A 15,965-nucleotide genomic window follows, 5' to 3' on the forward strand; every position below is an offset into this window, starting at 1 on the left:
ACTATAGCGATGTTTTACCCAGTCAGAATCAGAGACAACACATCACTATAGCGATGTTTTACCCAGTCAGAATCAGAGACAACAACAAACACATCACTATAACGATGTTTTACCCAGTCAGAATCAGAGACAACACATCACTATAACGATGTTTTACCCAGTCAGAATCAGACAACACATCACTATAGCGATGTTTTACCCAGTCAGAATCAGAGACAACACATCACTATAACGATGTTTTACCCAGTCAGAATCAGAGACAACACATCACTATAGCGATGTTTTACCCAGTCAGAATCAGAGACAACACATCACTATAGCGATGTTTTACCCAGTCAGAATCAGAGACAACACATCACTATAGCGATGTTTTACCCAGTCAGAATCAGAGACAACACATCACTATAGCGATGTTTTACCCAGTCAGAATCAGACAACACATCACTATAACGATGTTTTACCCAGTCAGTAACAGACCAAAAAACTAAATTGGAGGTTAGATACACAACCTTCATTACAATTCCTGCAGTCTCTTGTGAAATACTGTTTCTCCACTCAATGGTAGCTGACCAGCAAACCTGAGAGATTTGGTTCTGGGTGCCAAGATGACTCACTGTTGCTATGCTCATTGTAATTGAAAGCTGAAACAAGTTCCAAGAGTAGGGTTTGGACAGGGAATGGTCTACTCAGAGGGTGGTTCACATCATCCTCCTCCCCTCCTCCCCTAACTCTCCCTTCCTCCCCTAACTCTCCCATCTGTAACAGTGATGAAGTGCCCTGGCTGGTCTTTTCTGACTCCTCAGTGAAAAATGAAGCCATTAGTTGTCCACTACCAACCAGTGCTGGGATAGGGAGGGAGGATGGAGAGGGAAGGAGAGGGAGAGAGGGAGGGAGGGAGGAGAGGGAAGGAGAGGGAGGGAGGATGGAGAGGGAAGGAGAGGGAGGATGGAGAGGGAAGGAGAGGGAGGATGGAGAGGGAAGGAGAGGGAGGGAGGAGAGGAGAGGGAGAGAGAGGGAGGATGGAGAGGGAGGGAAAGGGAGGATGGAAAGGGAAGGAGAGGGAGGGAGGAAGGGAGGAAGGAAGGAGAGGGAGGGAGAGGGAGGATGAGAGGGAGGGAGGATGGAGAGGGAAGAAGAGGGAGGGAGGATGGAGGTGGGAGAGGGAGGATTCGAGAGGGAGGGAGGGTGGAGGATGGAGAGGGATAGAGCGGGATGGAGGATGGAGAGGGAGGGACGGAGCGGGAGGATGGTGAGTGGGAGAGGGAGGATGGAGAGGGAGGGAGGGAGAGGGAGGATGGAGAGGGAGGATGGAAAGGGAAGGAGAGGGAGGAAGGAAGGAAGGAAGGAAGGAAGGAAGGAAGGAAGGAAGGAAGGAAGGAAGGAAGGAAGGATGAGAGGGAGGGAGGATGGAGAGGAAAGAAGAGGGATGGAGGTGGGTGGGAGAGGGAGGGAGGGAGGGAGGGAGGATTCGAGAGGGAGGGAGGGTGGAGGATGGAGCGGGATGGAGGATGGAGAGGGAGGGACGGAGCGGGAGGATGGTGAGTGGGAGAGGGAGGATGGAGAGGGAGGGAGGGAGGGAGGGAGAGGGAGGGAGGATGGAGAGGGAGAGAGGGAGGGAGGATGAGAGGGAGGATGGAGTGTGTGTGAGAGAGAGTGTGTGTGTGCGATGTTCGTGTGTTGTGTGAGAGAGAGTGTTGTGTGTGAGAGTGTGTTGTGTGTGTGAGAGAGAGAGAGAGAGTGAGAGAGAGCATGTGAGAGAGAGAGTGTGTGTGTGAGAGAGAGAGTGTCTGTGTGTGTGACTTGACTTTTTGTCTTTCTTTAATGATATATCCTCATTTCATTAAAACCTATTTAAAGCCTTCACTCCTGTTAGGCTCCTAATGTTCCTCACCTTAATGCAGAGGTTTCCACCCCCTCAAACTCCCCCAGGCTCAGAGTGCTAAAGTCCAACAAGTCAGTCCCTTGTCATTCTGCAGTCTCTGCCGTCAGCTGCAGTGGCGGAAACATTGGTGGCCCCTCCCCCTTTGGCCACTCAAACACCCCCTTTTACCGTCTCAGACAGTGCCTCCTGGACCTCCCCCAGGAATCTCTCCTGTTTGTTGTGCCAGGACTTCCGGGACTTTCCACCCCTCCTCTCCCAGCAGCCGCAGGTCACCCAGCCTTAGTAAACCCGCTGCAATCATTTGCCTCTGCAGGGTGGCCGATGAACCGATCTCAAAGGGCCAGGGTGAACCGATCTCAAAGGGATAGGCTCCTCCCACACCCACAGCCCAGGCTCCACACCTGGGCTGTGTGGGTCAACACCTTCTCGTTTGGGTGTTAGCAGCTGCCAGGCCCTCAGCACCGCAGAGTAAAAATCAGAGAGACCTGCTGTACTCAGCCTCATGAGGAACAGCTGCCGGTCCAACCCTAATCCGCCAACTCTCCTCAGCAGTGTGCATGCTGGTTCCCTCCAGCCAACATCAGTATGGTACAGCAGTCTCTCCGCTGCCTTTAGTCGGAATGCAGCCACCCTGCCCTCCAGTTCCACCAGACCCTGTCCTCCTTCATGGAAGGACATGTACAACACTGCCTGCGTAGGAGGCCCAAAAAAGGCTCAATGGCTAATGTATATAACTGCCCCGATAGAGGGCATCCTTGTCTTATGCCCCGTCTCACCCAGACTGGCCTACTGAGCCCCCCTCCCACCTTGACCATACATGACTCCCCAGCATACAATATCTTCACACAAGTCAAAAACCTTTCCCCAAACACAAACACAGACATCCCATTGAACAGACCCTCATGGTCCACTCTATCAAAAGCCTTCTCTTGACCTAAAGAGACCAGTCCAAAGTTCACATTAGAAACTCTCAACAAGTCTAACATGTCCCTGATTTAAGAACAAGTTGTCCGTGATTGAGCATCCCGGTACGCAATATGTCTCGTCGGGGGAAAAAACGGGGGAAAAAAATAATTATGAAATGTATTCACTACTGTAAGTCGCTCTGGATAAGAGTGTCTGCTAAATGACTAAAATGTAAAATGTAATGTAAATGTCTTTGTGTACTATAGAATCCAGATGGGACAGTCTGTTAACGAGGACCTTGGCAAATACCTTGTAGTCCGCACATAGCAATGCCACAGGCCTCCAGTTCTTAAGTTCACACAAGTCCCTTTTTTTGGGAAGGAGCGTCAGAGCCGCCCGACGGCAGCTCATCGGCAACACGCAAAAGAAGTCCAGTCCAATTATTCCCCAGAATGTTTTATAACACTCCCCTGGGAGTCCATCGACCCCCGGTGCACGGCCGGGGGACTTCTGGGTTACGGCCTCTGCCAGATCATGGGACATCCCTCTGTGCCACGAGAGAGCTTAGGGAGTTCTGCAAACAAAACCTGAGCACACATAGGATCACACAGCTCTGCCCTACACAACTCAGTATAAAACTCCACAGTCCACTCTCGCATCTCCCCAACCACAGAGGTCACCTGCCCATCAGACAGCCGCAGACAATGTATACCCTTGGATTCACCGCTTTGCAAATAAAGCCCCTTAAATTGAGAGAAAGAGAGGGTGTGTGTATGTGTAGGAGAGAGGGAGTGTGTGAGAGAGTGAGAGAGAGAGAGTGTGTGAGAGAGTGGAGAGAGAGAGAGAGTGAAAGAGAGAGTGTGTGTGTGTGAGAGAGAGAGGAGAGAGAGAGAGAGAGAGAGAGAGAGAGACTTGACTTTTTGTCTTTCTTTAAAGATATATCCTCATTTCATTAAAACCAGTAAAGGGAAAAATACTTCATCCTATCCAGAGATGGAACCATCCAAACTGTCGCTGCAGCTCACTTTTCTGTGGCGCTACATACTTTATATTATTGGGATGGTTAGCTTCACAGTTTTTGTTACCTGAGATCAAGAGGGCCAACAGGCTAAAACAGATAGTAAGTGACTTGTTAGGAACAACCAGGAGCTGCCTATTGTTCCCCATCTAGTGGACCTGAGAGTACTGAGGATAAACATGACCCTCTCTACCCTCAGGAGCATGTTATACCAGAATCTATTACTCTTATAACAGGTAGTGACCTCCGACCTCCCCTTAATCATCCACCACCTCTTGATCCTAGCATACCTACAGTAGCTAATCTAACAGAGTTAGAAATGGAAATGCATTTGTGTGAAATATAAAGGTACAGAGCATAGCACCGCCTGGAGTTTGATCAGTGCCATTGGCCAACGCTCCTCAGCAGCATGCATGCTGGTTCCCTCCAGCCAACAACAACAGACAAAATCCTACAGGAAAACCTGGTCCAGTCTGCTTTCCAACAGATACTGGGAGACCAATTCACCTTTCAGCAGGACAATAGCCTAAAACACAAGGCCAAATCTACATTGGAGTTGGTTACCAAGAAGACAGTGAATGTTCCTGAGTGTCCGAGTTACAGTTTTGACTTAAATATACTTGAAAATCTATGGCAAGACCTGAAAATGGTTGTCTAGTAATGATCAACAACCAATTTGATAGAGCTTGAAGAATCTTGAAAGAAATGATGGGCAAATGTTGTACAATCCAGGTGTGCAAAGCTCTTAGACTTACCCAGAAAGACTCACAGCTGTAATTGATGCCAAAGGTGATTCTAACATGAATTGACTCGAGGTTGAATACTTATCTAATTAAGATATATTAGTGTTTGATTTTCATAAATAATTTACAAATGTTAGAATTTTTCTTCCACTTTGATATTACAGAGTATTTTGTGTAGATCATTGATAAAAAAGGACAATTAAATCCATTTTAATCCCATTTTGTAACACAACAAAATGTGAAGAAAGTCAAATCAAATCAAATCAAATCAAATTTATTTTTATATAGCCCTTCGTACATCAGCTGATATTCTCAAAGTGCTGTACAGAAACCCAGCCTAAAACCCCAAACAGCAAGCAAAGCATGTGAAAGAAGCACGGTGGCTAGGAAAAACTCCCTAGGAAAAACTCCCTAGAAAGGCCAAAAACCTAGGAAGAAACCTAGAGAGGAACCAGGCTATGAGGGGTGGCCAGTCCTCTTCTGGCTGTGCAGGGTGGATATTATAACAGAACATGGTCAAAATGTTAAAATGTTAAAATGTTCATAAATGACCAGCATGGTCAAATAATAATAATCATAGTAGTTGTCGAGGGTGCAACAAGCACGTCCGGTGAACAGGTCAGGGTTCCATAGCCGCAGGCAGAACAGTTGAAACTGGAGCAGCAGCACGGCCAGGTGGACTGGGGACAGCAAGGAGTCATCATACCAGGTAGTCCTGAGGCATGGTCCTAGGGCTCAGGTCCTCCGAGAGAAAGACAGAAAGAGAGAAAGAGAGAATTAGAGAGAGCATATTTAAATACACACAGGACACCGGATAAGACAAGAGAAATACTCCAGATGTAACAGACTGACCCTAGCCCCCCGACACATAAACTACTGCAGCATAAATACTGGAGGCTGAGACAGGAGGGATCAGAAGACACTGTGGCCCCATCCGATGATACCCCCGGACAGGGCCAAACAGGCAGGATATAACCCCACCCACTTTGCCAAAGCACAGCCCCCACACCACTAGAGGGATGTCTCCAACCACCAACTTACCGTCCTAAGACAAGGCCGAGTATAGCCCACAACGATCTCCGCCATGGCACAACCCAAGGGGGGGGGGGGGGGGGCGCCAACCCAGACAGGAAGACCACGTCAGTGACTCAACCCACTCAAGTGACGCACCGCTCCCATGGACGGCATGGAAGAACACCAGTAGGCCAGTGACTCAGCCTCTGTAAAAGGGTTAGAGGCAGAGAATCCCAGTGGAAAGAGGGGAACCGGCAAGGCAGAGACAGCAAGGGCGGTTCGTTGCTCCAGCCTTTCCGTTCACCTTCACACTCCTGGGCCAGACTATACTTAATCATAGGACCTACTGAAGAGATAAGTCTTCAGTAAAGACTTAAAGGTTGAGACTGAGTCTGCGTCTCTCACATTGGTAGGCAGACCATTCCATAAAAATGGAGCTCTATAGGAGAAAGCCCTACCTCCAGCCGTTTGCTTAGAAATTCTAGGGACAATTAGGAGGCCTGCGTCTTGTGACCGTAGCGTACGTGTAGGTATGTACGGCAGGACCAAATCGGAAAGATAGGTAGGAGCAAGCCCATGTAATGCTTTGTAGGTTAGCAGTAAAACCTTGAAATCAGCCCTTGCCTTAACAGGAAGCCAGTGTAGGGAGGCTAACACTGGAGTAATATGATCAAATTTTTTGGTTCTAGTCAGGATTCTAGCAGCCGTATTTAGCACTAACTGAAGTTTATTTAGTGCTTTATCCGGGTAGCCGGAAAGTAGAGCATTGCAGTAGTCCAGCCTAGAAGTAACAAAAGCATGGATTAATTTTTCTGCGTCATTTTTGGACAGAAAATTTCTGATTTTTGCAATGTTACGTAGATGGAAAAAAGCTGTCCTTGAAACAGTCTTGATATGTTCTTCAAAAGAGAGATCAGGGTCCAGAGTAACGCCGAGGTCCTTCACAGTTTTATTTGAGACGACTGTACAACCATCCAGATTAATTGTCAGATTCAACAGAAGATCTCTTTGTTTCTTGGGACCTAGAACAAGCATCTCTGTTTTGTCCGAGTTTAAAAGTAGAAAGTTTGCAGCCATCCACTTCTTTATGTCTGAAACACAGGCTTCTAGCGAGGGCAATTTTGGGGCTTCACCATGTTTCATTGAAATGTACAGCTGTGTGTCGTCTGCATAGCAGTGAAATTTAACATTATGTTTTCGAATGACATCCCCAAGAGGTAAAATATATAGTGAAAACAATAGTGGTCCTAAAACGGAACCTTGAGGAACACCGAAATTTACAATTGATTTGTCAGAGGACAAACCATTCACAGAGACAAACTGATATCTTTCCGACAGATAAGATCTAAACCAGGCCAGAACTTGTCCATGTAGACCAATTTGGGTTTCCAATCTCTCCAAAAGAATGTGGTGATCGATGGTATCAAAAGCGGCACTAAGATCTAGGAGCACGAGGACAGATGCAGAGCCTCGGTCTGACGTCATTAAAAGGTCATTTACCACCTTCACAAGTGCAGTCTCAGTGCTATGATGGGGTCTAAAACCAGACTGAAGCGTTTCGTATACATTGTTTGTCTTCAGGAAGGCAGTCAGTTGCTGTGCAACAGCTTTTTCTAAAATTTTGGAGAGGAATGGAAGATTCGATATAGGCCGATAGTTTTTTATAATTTCTGGATCAAGATTCGGCTTTTTCAAGAGAGGCTTTATTACTGCCACTTTTAGTGAGCTTGGTACACATCCGGTGGATAGAGAGCCGTTTATTATGTTCAACATAGGAGGGCCAAGCACAGGAAGCAGCTCTTTCAGTAGTTTAGTTGGAATAGGGTCCAGTATGCAGCTTGAGGGTTTGGAGGCCATGATTATTTTCATCATTGCGTCAAGAGATATAGTACTAAAACACTTTAGTATCTCCCTTGATCCTTGGTCCTGGCAGAGTTGTGCAGACTCAGGACAATGGAGCTTTGGAGGAATACCCAGATTTAAAGAGGAGTCTGTAATTTGCTTTCTAATGATCATGATCTTTTCCTCAAAGAAGTTCATAAATTTATTACTGCTGAAGTGAAAGCCATCCTCCATTTGCGAAGGCTGCTTTTTAGTTAGCTTTGCGACAGTATCAAAAATAAATTTCGGATTGTTCTTATTTTCCTCAATTAAGTTGGAAAAATAGGATGATCGAGCAGCAGTAAGGGCTCTTCGATACTGCACGGTACTGTCTTTCCAAGCTAGTCGGAAGACTTCCAGTTTGGTGTGGCGCCATTTCCGTTCCAATTTTCTGGAAGCTTGCTTCAGAGCTCGTGTATTTTCTGTATACCAGGGAGCTAGTTTCTTATGACAGATGTTTTTAGTTTTTAGGGGTGCAACTGCATCTAGGGTATTGCGCAAGGTTAAATTGAGTTCCTCGGTTAGGTGGTTAACTGATTTTTGTCCTCTGACGTCCTTGGGTAGGCAGAGGCAGTCTGGAAGGGCATCAAGGAATCTTTGGGTTGTCTGAGAATTTATAGCACGACTTTTAATGCTCCTTGGTTGGGGTCTGAGCAGATTATTTGTTGCAATTGCAAACGTAATAAAATGGTGGTCCGATAGTCCAGGATTATGAGGAAAAACATTTAGATCCACAACATTTATTCCATGGGACAAAACTAGGTCCAGAGTATGACTGTGGCAGTGAGTAGGTCCAGAGACATGTTGGACAAAACCCACTGAGTCGATGATGGCTCCGAAAGCCTTTTGGAGTGGGTCTGTGGACTTTTCCATGTGAATGTTAAAGTCACCAAAAATTAGAATATTATCTGCTATGACTACAAGATCCGATAGGAATTCAGGGAACTCAGTGAGGAACACTGCATATGGCCCAGGAGGCCTATAAACAGTAGCTATAAAAAGTGAGTGAGTAGGCTGCATAGATTTCATGACTAGAAGCTCAAAAGACGAAAACGTCATTGTTGTTTTTTTTTTTGTAAATTGAAATTTGCTATCGTAAATGTTAGCAACACCTCCGCCTTTGCCGGATGCACGGGGGGTATGGTCACTAATGTAACCTGGGGGTGAGGCCTCATTTAACACAGTAAATTCATCAGGCTTAAGCCATGTTTCAGTCAGGCCAATCACATCAAGATTATTATCAGTGATTAGTTCATTGACTATAACTGCCTTGGAAGTGAGGGATCTAACATTAAGTAACCCAATTTTGAGATGTGAGGTATCACAATCTCTTTCAATAATGGCAGGAATGGAGGAGGTCTTTATACTAGTGAGATTGCTAAAGCGAACACCGCCATTTTTAATTTTGCCCAACCTAGATCGAGGCACAGACACGGTCTCAATGGGGAAAGCTGAGCTGACTACACTGACTGTGCTAGTGGCAGACTCCACTAAGCTGGCAGGCTGGCTAACAGCCTGCTGCCTGGCCTGCACCCTATTTCATTGTGGAGCTAGAGGAGTTAGAGCCCTGTCTATGTTCGTAGATAAGATGAGAGCACCCCTCCAGCTAGGATGGAGTCCGTCACTCCTCAACAGGCCAGGCTTGGTCCTGTTTGTGGGTGAGTCCCAGAAAGAGGGCCAATTATCTACAAATTCTATCTTTTGGGAGGGGCAGAAAACAGTTTTCAACCAGCGATTGAGTTGTGAGACTGCTGTAGAGCTCATCACTCCCCCTAACTGGGAGGGGGCCAGAGACAATTAATCGATGCCGACACATCTTTCTAGCTGATTTACACGCTGAAGCTATGTTGCGCTTGGTGACCTCTGACTGTTTCATCCTAACATCGTTGGTGCCGACGTGGATAACAATATCTCTATACTCTCTACACTCGCCAGTTTTAGCTTTAGCCAGCACCGTCTTTAGATTAGCCTTAACGTCGGTAGCCCTGCCCCCTGGTAAACAGTGTATGATCGCTGGATGATTAGTTTTAAGTCTAATACTGCGGGTAATGGAGTCGCCAATGACTAGGGTTTTCAATTTGTCAGAGCTAATGGTGGGAGCCGTCGGCGTCTCAGACCCCACAACGGGAGGAGTAGAGACCAGAGAAGTCTCGGCCTCCGACTCCGACTCGCTTAATGGGGAGAACCGGTTGAAAGTTTCTGTCGGCTGAATAAGCGACACCGGTTGAGCATTCCTACAGCGTTTCCCTCCAGAAGCCATGAGAAAGATGTCCGGCTGCGGGGACCGTGCGAGGGGGTTTATACTAACGTTACTATCTGTACTTACTGGTGGCACAGACGCTGTTTCATCCTTTCCTACACTGAAATTACCCTTGCCTAACGATCGCGTCTGAAGCTGGGCTTGCAGCACAGCTATCCTTGCCGTAAGGCGATCGTTCTCCTGTATATTATAAGTACAACGACTGCAATTAGAAGGCATCATGTTAATGTTACTTAGCTTCGGCTGTTTGAAGTCCTGACGAACCATGTCCAGATAAAACCTCCGGGGTGAAAAAGTTGAATGAAAAAAGTTGAGTGAGGGAAAAAGTAAAAATATACGGTAATGAAAAAGTAAAAAACCGTCAGGTATCAAAGTAAGATCGGCAACAAAAACGCACAGCAGCGTAAACAAGTCTGCAAGTTGTGACCGGAAACAGGACAAGGGTTGTGAATAATTTCTGAAGGCACTGTATATTGTATGCTAAAAAAATTGGGAAATTATATTATTTTAAACTAATACAATTGCTCAGAGAAATATATTTTGTTTCACAATGTCACGACTCCCGCCGAAGTCGGTCCCTCTCCTTGTTCGGGCGGCGTTCGGTGGTCAACGTCACCGGTCTTCTAGCCACCGCCGCTCCACCTTTCATTTTCCATTTGTTTTGTCTTGTTTTCCCGCACACCTGGTTTACATCCCCTCATTACTCTACGTGTATATTATCCTCTGTTCCCCCCCATGTCTGTGTGTGGTTTTGGCTGGTTTTGCGCCGGGTATTGTTGTAACCCGTGGTTTTGTTATTTGTACCTATTTGTGTAATTTGTGCCCTATCGCATTTTTCCTTGGGCCGGAGTGTTGTGACGCAGTTGCGTCCGGCTGTTTTCCTCTGCCTGAATAAAGTGTGCCTGTTCACTCATCTCTGCTCTCCTGCACCTGACTTCCTTCGACCAGTTGCGCACACTCTGACACACAAGAAATATAAAAAAATCCCCCCAAAAATTATTGTCACCCCTGTTTTGAATACTCTACCACCCTCCCCTTGCGAGGATAACGACACTGAGCCTTTTTTGTATAATGTGTTATGAGATTGGAGAACACATGTGTTCTCCAATCTCATAACACATTGGGAGGGATCTTAGACCATTCCTCCATACAGAATCTTTCCAGATTCTTGATATCCTTCGACTGATCTTATGGACTGTCCTCTTCAATTCAAACCACAGGTTTTCAATGGAGTTCAAGTCCGGAGACTGAGATGGCCATTGCAAAATGTTGATTTTGTGGTCAATTGCACATTTATTTGCATGGGGTTTTGATTAGTGCTCGATTACTTATTGTCTTGCTGGAAGATCCACTTGCGCCCAAGTGTCAGCCTCCTGCTAGAGGAAACCAGGTTCTTGTCAAAAATGTCCAGGTACTTGGTAACGTTCATGTCTCCGTTGATCTTAAGGACCTCAGGACTAGTGGAATCAAAAATATCCCCATAACAGTAAAGATCCACCACTATATTTAACCGTAGGTATGAGGTACTTTCTGGATCTGCTTCTGTTTTTTTAAAACACCAAATCCACCACTGGTGTGCATTGCCAAAGAGTTCGATTTTCATGTCATCTGACCATAGCACCGGTTCCAATCCTGAAAAACTCCCCAGTCCTTAACGTTTACAAGCATACCCATAACATGATGCAGCCACCACCATGCTTGAAATATGGAGAATGGTACTCAGTAATGTGTTGTGCTGGATTTGCCCAAACATAACACTTTGTAGTCAGGACAAACAGTGAATTTCTTGGCCACATATTTTGAAGTATTACTTTAGTGCGTTGTTGCAAACAGGATGAAAGTTTTGGAATATTTTTTATTATGTACAGGCTAGGGTTGTTGAGGTGACCGTATTACCGCCACACCGTCAGGAAGACATTCAAATTCCACGTGACGTTTACTACTCTCGTTAGCATGCTATCACTCCTCCAGAGCTAACTGAGGGAGAGCTAATAGCTGAGTCTGCTCTGTGTGGTGACTGGCGTCTGCTCTGTGTGGTGACTGGCGTCTGCTCTGTGTGGTGACTGGCGTCTGCTCTGTGTGGTGACTGGCGTCTGCTCTGTGTGGTGACTGGCGTCTGCTCTGATCCTCCTCAGACCCTGGTTGGCTCTGGGTCATCCATTCAGCCTGGCTCTGAACACACACACACACACACACACACACACACACACACACACACACACACACACACACACACACACACACACACACACACACACACACACACCCATGGTCATTAGTAGCCTACCAAACTTGCTAACTGCCTGGTACTCTGCACTCTATTGTCCCTCTAATCACTCTGACGTCAATGCAAATGTGATCGAAATGTAATTGAAATTAATGCCAGCCTACCTGGAAATGAACCAGGGGAAAGCGGTTCTCAATTCGCTAATTAAGTGCATAGATGACATGTATATATTTCCCCTGTTTATAGCCAGATGAATGATAATGGTCCATTCTAAATCAAAACAAATTTCTGCTAATGGAACATTCGTGCTTATAGCCTACTGCCGTGTGCACATTGCTGAGCTTATAATGTGAAGACATAGCCTAATAGTTTATCAACATTTTAAGCTAAACGTTCTGATCTATTACGTCAGCCAAATTACGTAAAAAGTTATTTCTTTTAATTATCGCTTCCCACAACTGTCCCAGACTATGTTTAGAATTTTTATTTCTCGCACAGAATAGAATAAGTTAACTTTTGTGCTATGGGGGATAGTAGATTGTCATAGGCTAGTGATTTTGCTGTTCGTTAGGCCTACTCATCTTGTTGGCCGGTGAAAAGTAAATGTGGACAGTTCTTCCTATATCTTCAATATGCACCTCGGGATTGGAGAAGTACGAGCGCAGTTGCGTCCCTGAAGTTTCTGTCTTCACTTGTAGCCTGTGAGAAAGACCCTAATCACGTGATGGAGAGCCATGTGAATGAGAAGTGCTTTGGAACGCGCATCACTCAGGGAGAAAGGCACAACGTAGCACTCCGGGCCAAGGGCACAACGGCCACTGGCCGCAAAAGGCAAGGATTTTTTTAGTGTGCGTTACGGACACACAAAGAGGATGTCGCCGTGAAATTCGAAGCATTATGAAGTGCTTGTCAAATCGCGAATGCGAGGCTGATGAAGAGTGTGCAGCCTGCTCAAATAACAAAGCAGAGCTCATGCCTTTTCAAGCTACTTTTTTTCAAATCCTCATTAGAGTCGCATTACGCAGCCTTACAATGTATTACATCAAAACATATAGCCCAACGTTTGTAGAACAACTAAAGTTACATTAATATAGCAGTACATACAGTACCAGTCAAGTCTGAACACATCTACTCATTCAAGGTTTTACATTTTTTTTTTTTTTTTACTATTTTCTACATTGTAGAATAATAGTGAAGACATCAAAACTATGAAATCACACATATGGAATCATGTAGTAACCAAAAAAGTGTTAATCAAATCAAAATATATTTTATATTTGAGATTCTTCAAAGTATCCACCCTTTGCCGTGATGACAGCTTTGCACACTCTTGGCATTCTCTCAACCAGCATTTCAATTAACGGGTGTGCCTTGATACATTTTAATTTGTGGAATTTCTTTCTTTCTTATTGCGTTTGCGCCAATCAGTTGTGTTGTGACAAGGTAGGGGTGGTATACAGAAAATAGCCCTATTTGGTAAAAAAAAACAAGCCCATATTATGGCAAGAACAGCTCAAATAAGCAAAGAGAAATGACAGTCAGTCCAGATTGACTGACATGAAGGTCAGTCAATGCAGAACATATCAAGAACTTTCAAAGTTTCTTCAAGTGCAGTCACGAAAACCATCAAGCGCTATGATGAAACTGGCTCTCATGAGGACAACCACAGGAAAGGAAGACCCGGAGTTAACTCTGCTGCAGAGGATCAATTCATTAGAGGAAACTGTACCTCAGATTTAAAGTAACAGACACATCTCAACATCAACTTTTCAGAGGAGACTGCGTGAATCAGGCCTTCATGGTCGAACTGCTGCAAAGAACCACTACTGAATGACACCAATAAGAAAGAGAGTACTAGTTTAGCCCACAGCCATTTGGCACAGCCAGATCAGGACCTAAAATAAGGACAACTCAGAGTATGCTATTCTGTTCTTCTGAAATAGACTACATTTTCTTCATATCATGCTTCTTTAGACCTGTCTAAAATAAATAATGGATTTATTTTGAAGGTGTAGGCTATATTACATGGATTTATTCGACTTTTTAAAATGTAGATGTTTCAAAGGTCTGCATCAGTGTGGAAGCCAGGAGATGCTAAATGTGTTTATGTTAATTATCGGTCAATTACCATGAGACCAACAGTTATTTGTTTGAAAATCACCGGCTGACGAAAGTTGGTGACCGCTGCAGCTCTAGTACAGTCTTCCTTCTTTTCACTATGTCAATTAGGTTAGTGTTGTGGAGTAAATACAACTAAACTCTGGAACTGTTGTAAAGTCATCATATGGCCTCATGGTGAAATCCCTGAGCGGTTTCCTTCCTCTCCGGCAACTGAGTTAATATGGACGCCTGTATCTTTGTATTGGCTGGGTATATTGATACACCATCCAAAGTGTAATTGATGAATTCACCATAGTCAAAGGGATATTCAATGTTTGCTTTTTTATTCTTACCCATCTACCAATAGGTGCCCTTTTTTTGGTCTTTGTGGTTGAATCTGTGTTTGAAATATACTGCTCGACTCATTGACCTTACAGATAATTTGTATGTGTGGGGTACAGAGATGAGGTAGTCATTCAGAAATCATGTTAAACACTATTATTGCACACAGAGTGAATCCATGCAACTTATTATGTGACTTGTTAAGCAGTTTACTCCTGAACTTATTTAAGTTGGCCATAACAAAGGGGTTGAATGCTTATTGACTCAAGATATTTCAGCTTTACAATACATTTGTAAAGAATGTGTAAAACATAATTCCATTTGGACAGTATGGGGTATTTTGTGTAGGCCAGTGACAAAACATCATAATTTCATCAATTTTAAATTAACGTTGTAACACAACAAAATATGGAAAAGTCATGTGGTGTGAATACATCCTGAAAGCACTGTTTTATACAGTCTTTTTTCTCATCTTTATCAAGGGTGCCAATAATTATGGACCTGACTGTACATCCCAGGTAAACAATGAATCTGGTAACACTAACCTCTCTCTCTCTCTCTCTCTCTCCCTCGTTCTCTATAGAACGTTGTCACCATGTACGATGGGGCGAGGGTGCCTTCCCCCCAGGACATTGTTAACGGCGTGCTTCCTACGGCCGTGGCCCTGGCAGGAACAGGGGCCGGGGAAGGCGGGTCAGTGTCGGTACCCGCCCCGGCTGTGGGGCCCAAACCAGAAGAAGAGGAGGGTCCAGAGGAGGAGCCTAGCCCAGAGCCTGTCCTAGTGAAGAAGGCCCACAGGGAGATCCTAGACCATGACAGAAAGAGGAGGGTGGAGCTGAAATGCATGGAGCTCCAGGAGATGATGGAGGAACAAGGGTCAGTTGAGTCTGGATGAGTATCATCCTAAACTGGGTTTAGATTTGGAGGGTTACACCCTGGTTTACACCCTCTCATGTAGATACAGTACATGTTGGGAAAGTTTGGTAGAATGGATGTGAATGCTATCATGACCTGGTTAATGGAGAATTTGACATTGACAGGAATACACACTTGGCTCTTACAAAGCCATCCTTACATGCTCACTACAGGTTACACAGTTAATTAGACTCTTAGTATAGACACCAAATTATTATAATTATTATTGTTATTATGCTAAAGCCTGAAGAGACAACGAAGATACAAAAACACACAACCGTCGGAAAATGTTTCTTTAATGATTCTTGATTCTTTAATGATTTTTTAATGATCTTTTTAATGATCTAAAGGCTATTTTACCACACTAAAAACAACAACAACAGAACTTCTTGCCTCCAGACAGTAATGGCTGCCAGTCAGCCAAAGCCAGAGAGCTCTGAGACTCATTGAAGGACACAGCTACTGTTATGTGAATTTCGCTATCAATGTTCATAAACTTAAATTAATCTACTCAGTCTGCAACCCAGAGTTTGTAAGTTTCTGGTTGAATGAAACAGACGAGAGTCCCAGCTTACAATAGTCAAAATGTTTATTCACGTGGGTACTCTGTAGTTCATAATACAAAGACATCCATTTTATAGTTCGCTTCCTACCTACGCACATACATACACACGAAC

General features: G+C 44.8%; 1 long non-coding RNA gene across 1 annotated transcript in view; it reads left to right on the forward strand.

The window, feature by feature from the left end:
- Positions 1-15,711, forward strand: part of LOC145878558 (uncharacterized) — an 83,191-nt gene extending 67,480 nt beyond the window's left edge. Inside the window, exon 2 of the long non-coding RNA XR_014391997.1 lies at positions 14,957-15,711. This is a non-coding gene — a long non-coding RNA (uncharacterized LOC145878558). The remainder of the gene's footprint in view (positions 1-14,956) is intronic.
- Positions 15,712-15,965: the final 254 nt, after the last annotated feature.

This window comes from Salmo salar, chromosome 04 (assembly GCF_965601325.2).
Source record: "Salmo salar chromosome 04, fSalSal1, whole genome shotgun sequence".
Classification (NCBI taxonomy): domain Eukaryota; kingdom Metazoa; phylum Chordata; class Actinopteri; order Salmoniformes; family Salmonidae; genus Salmo; species Salmo salar.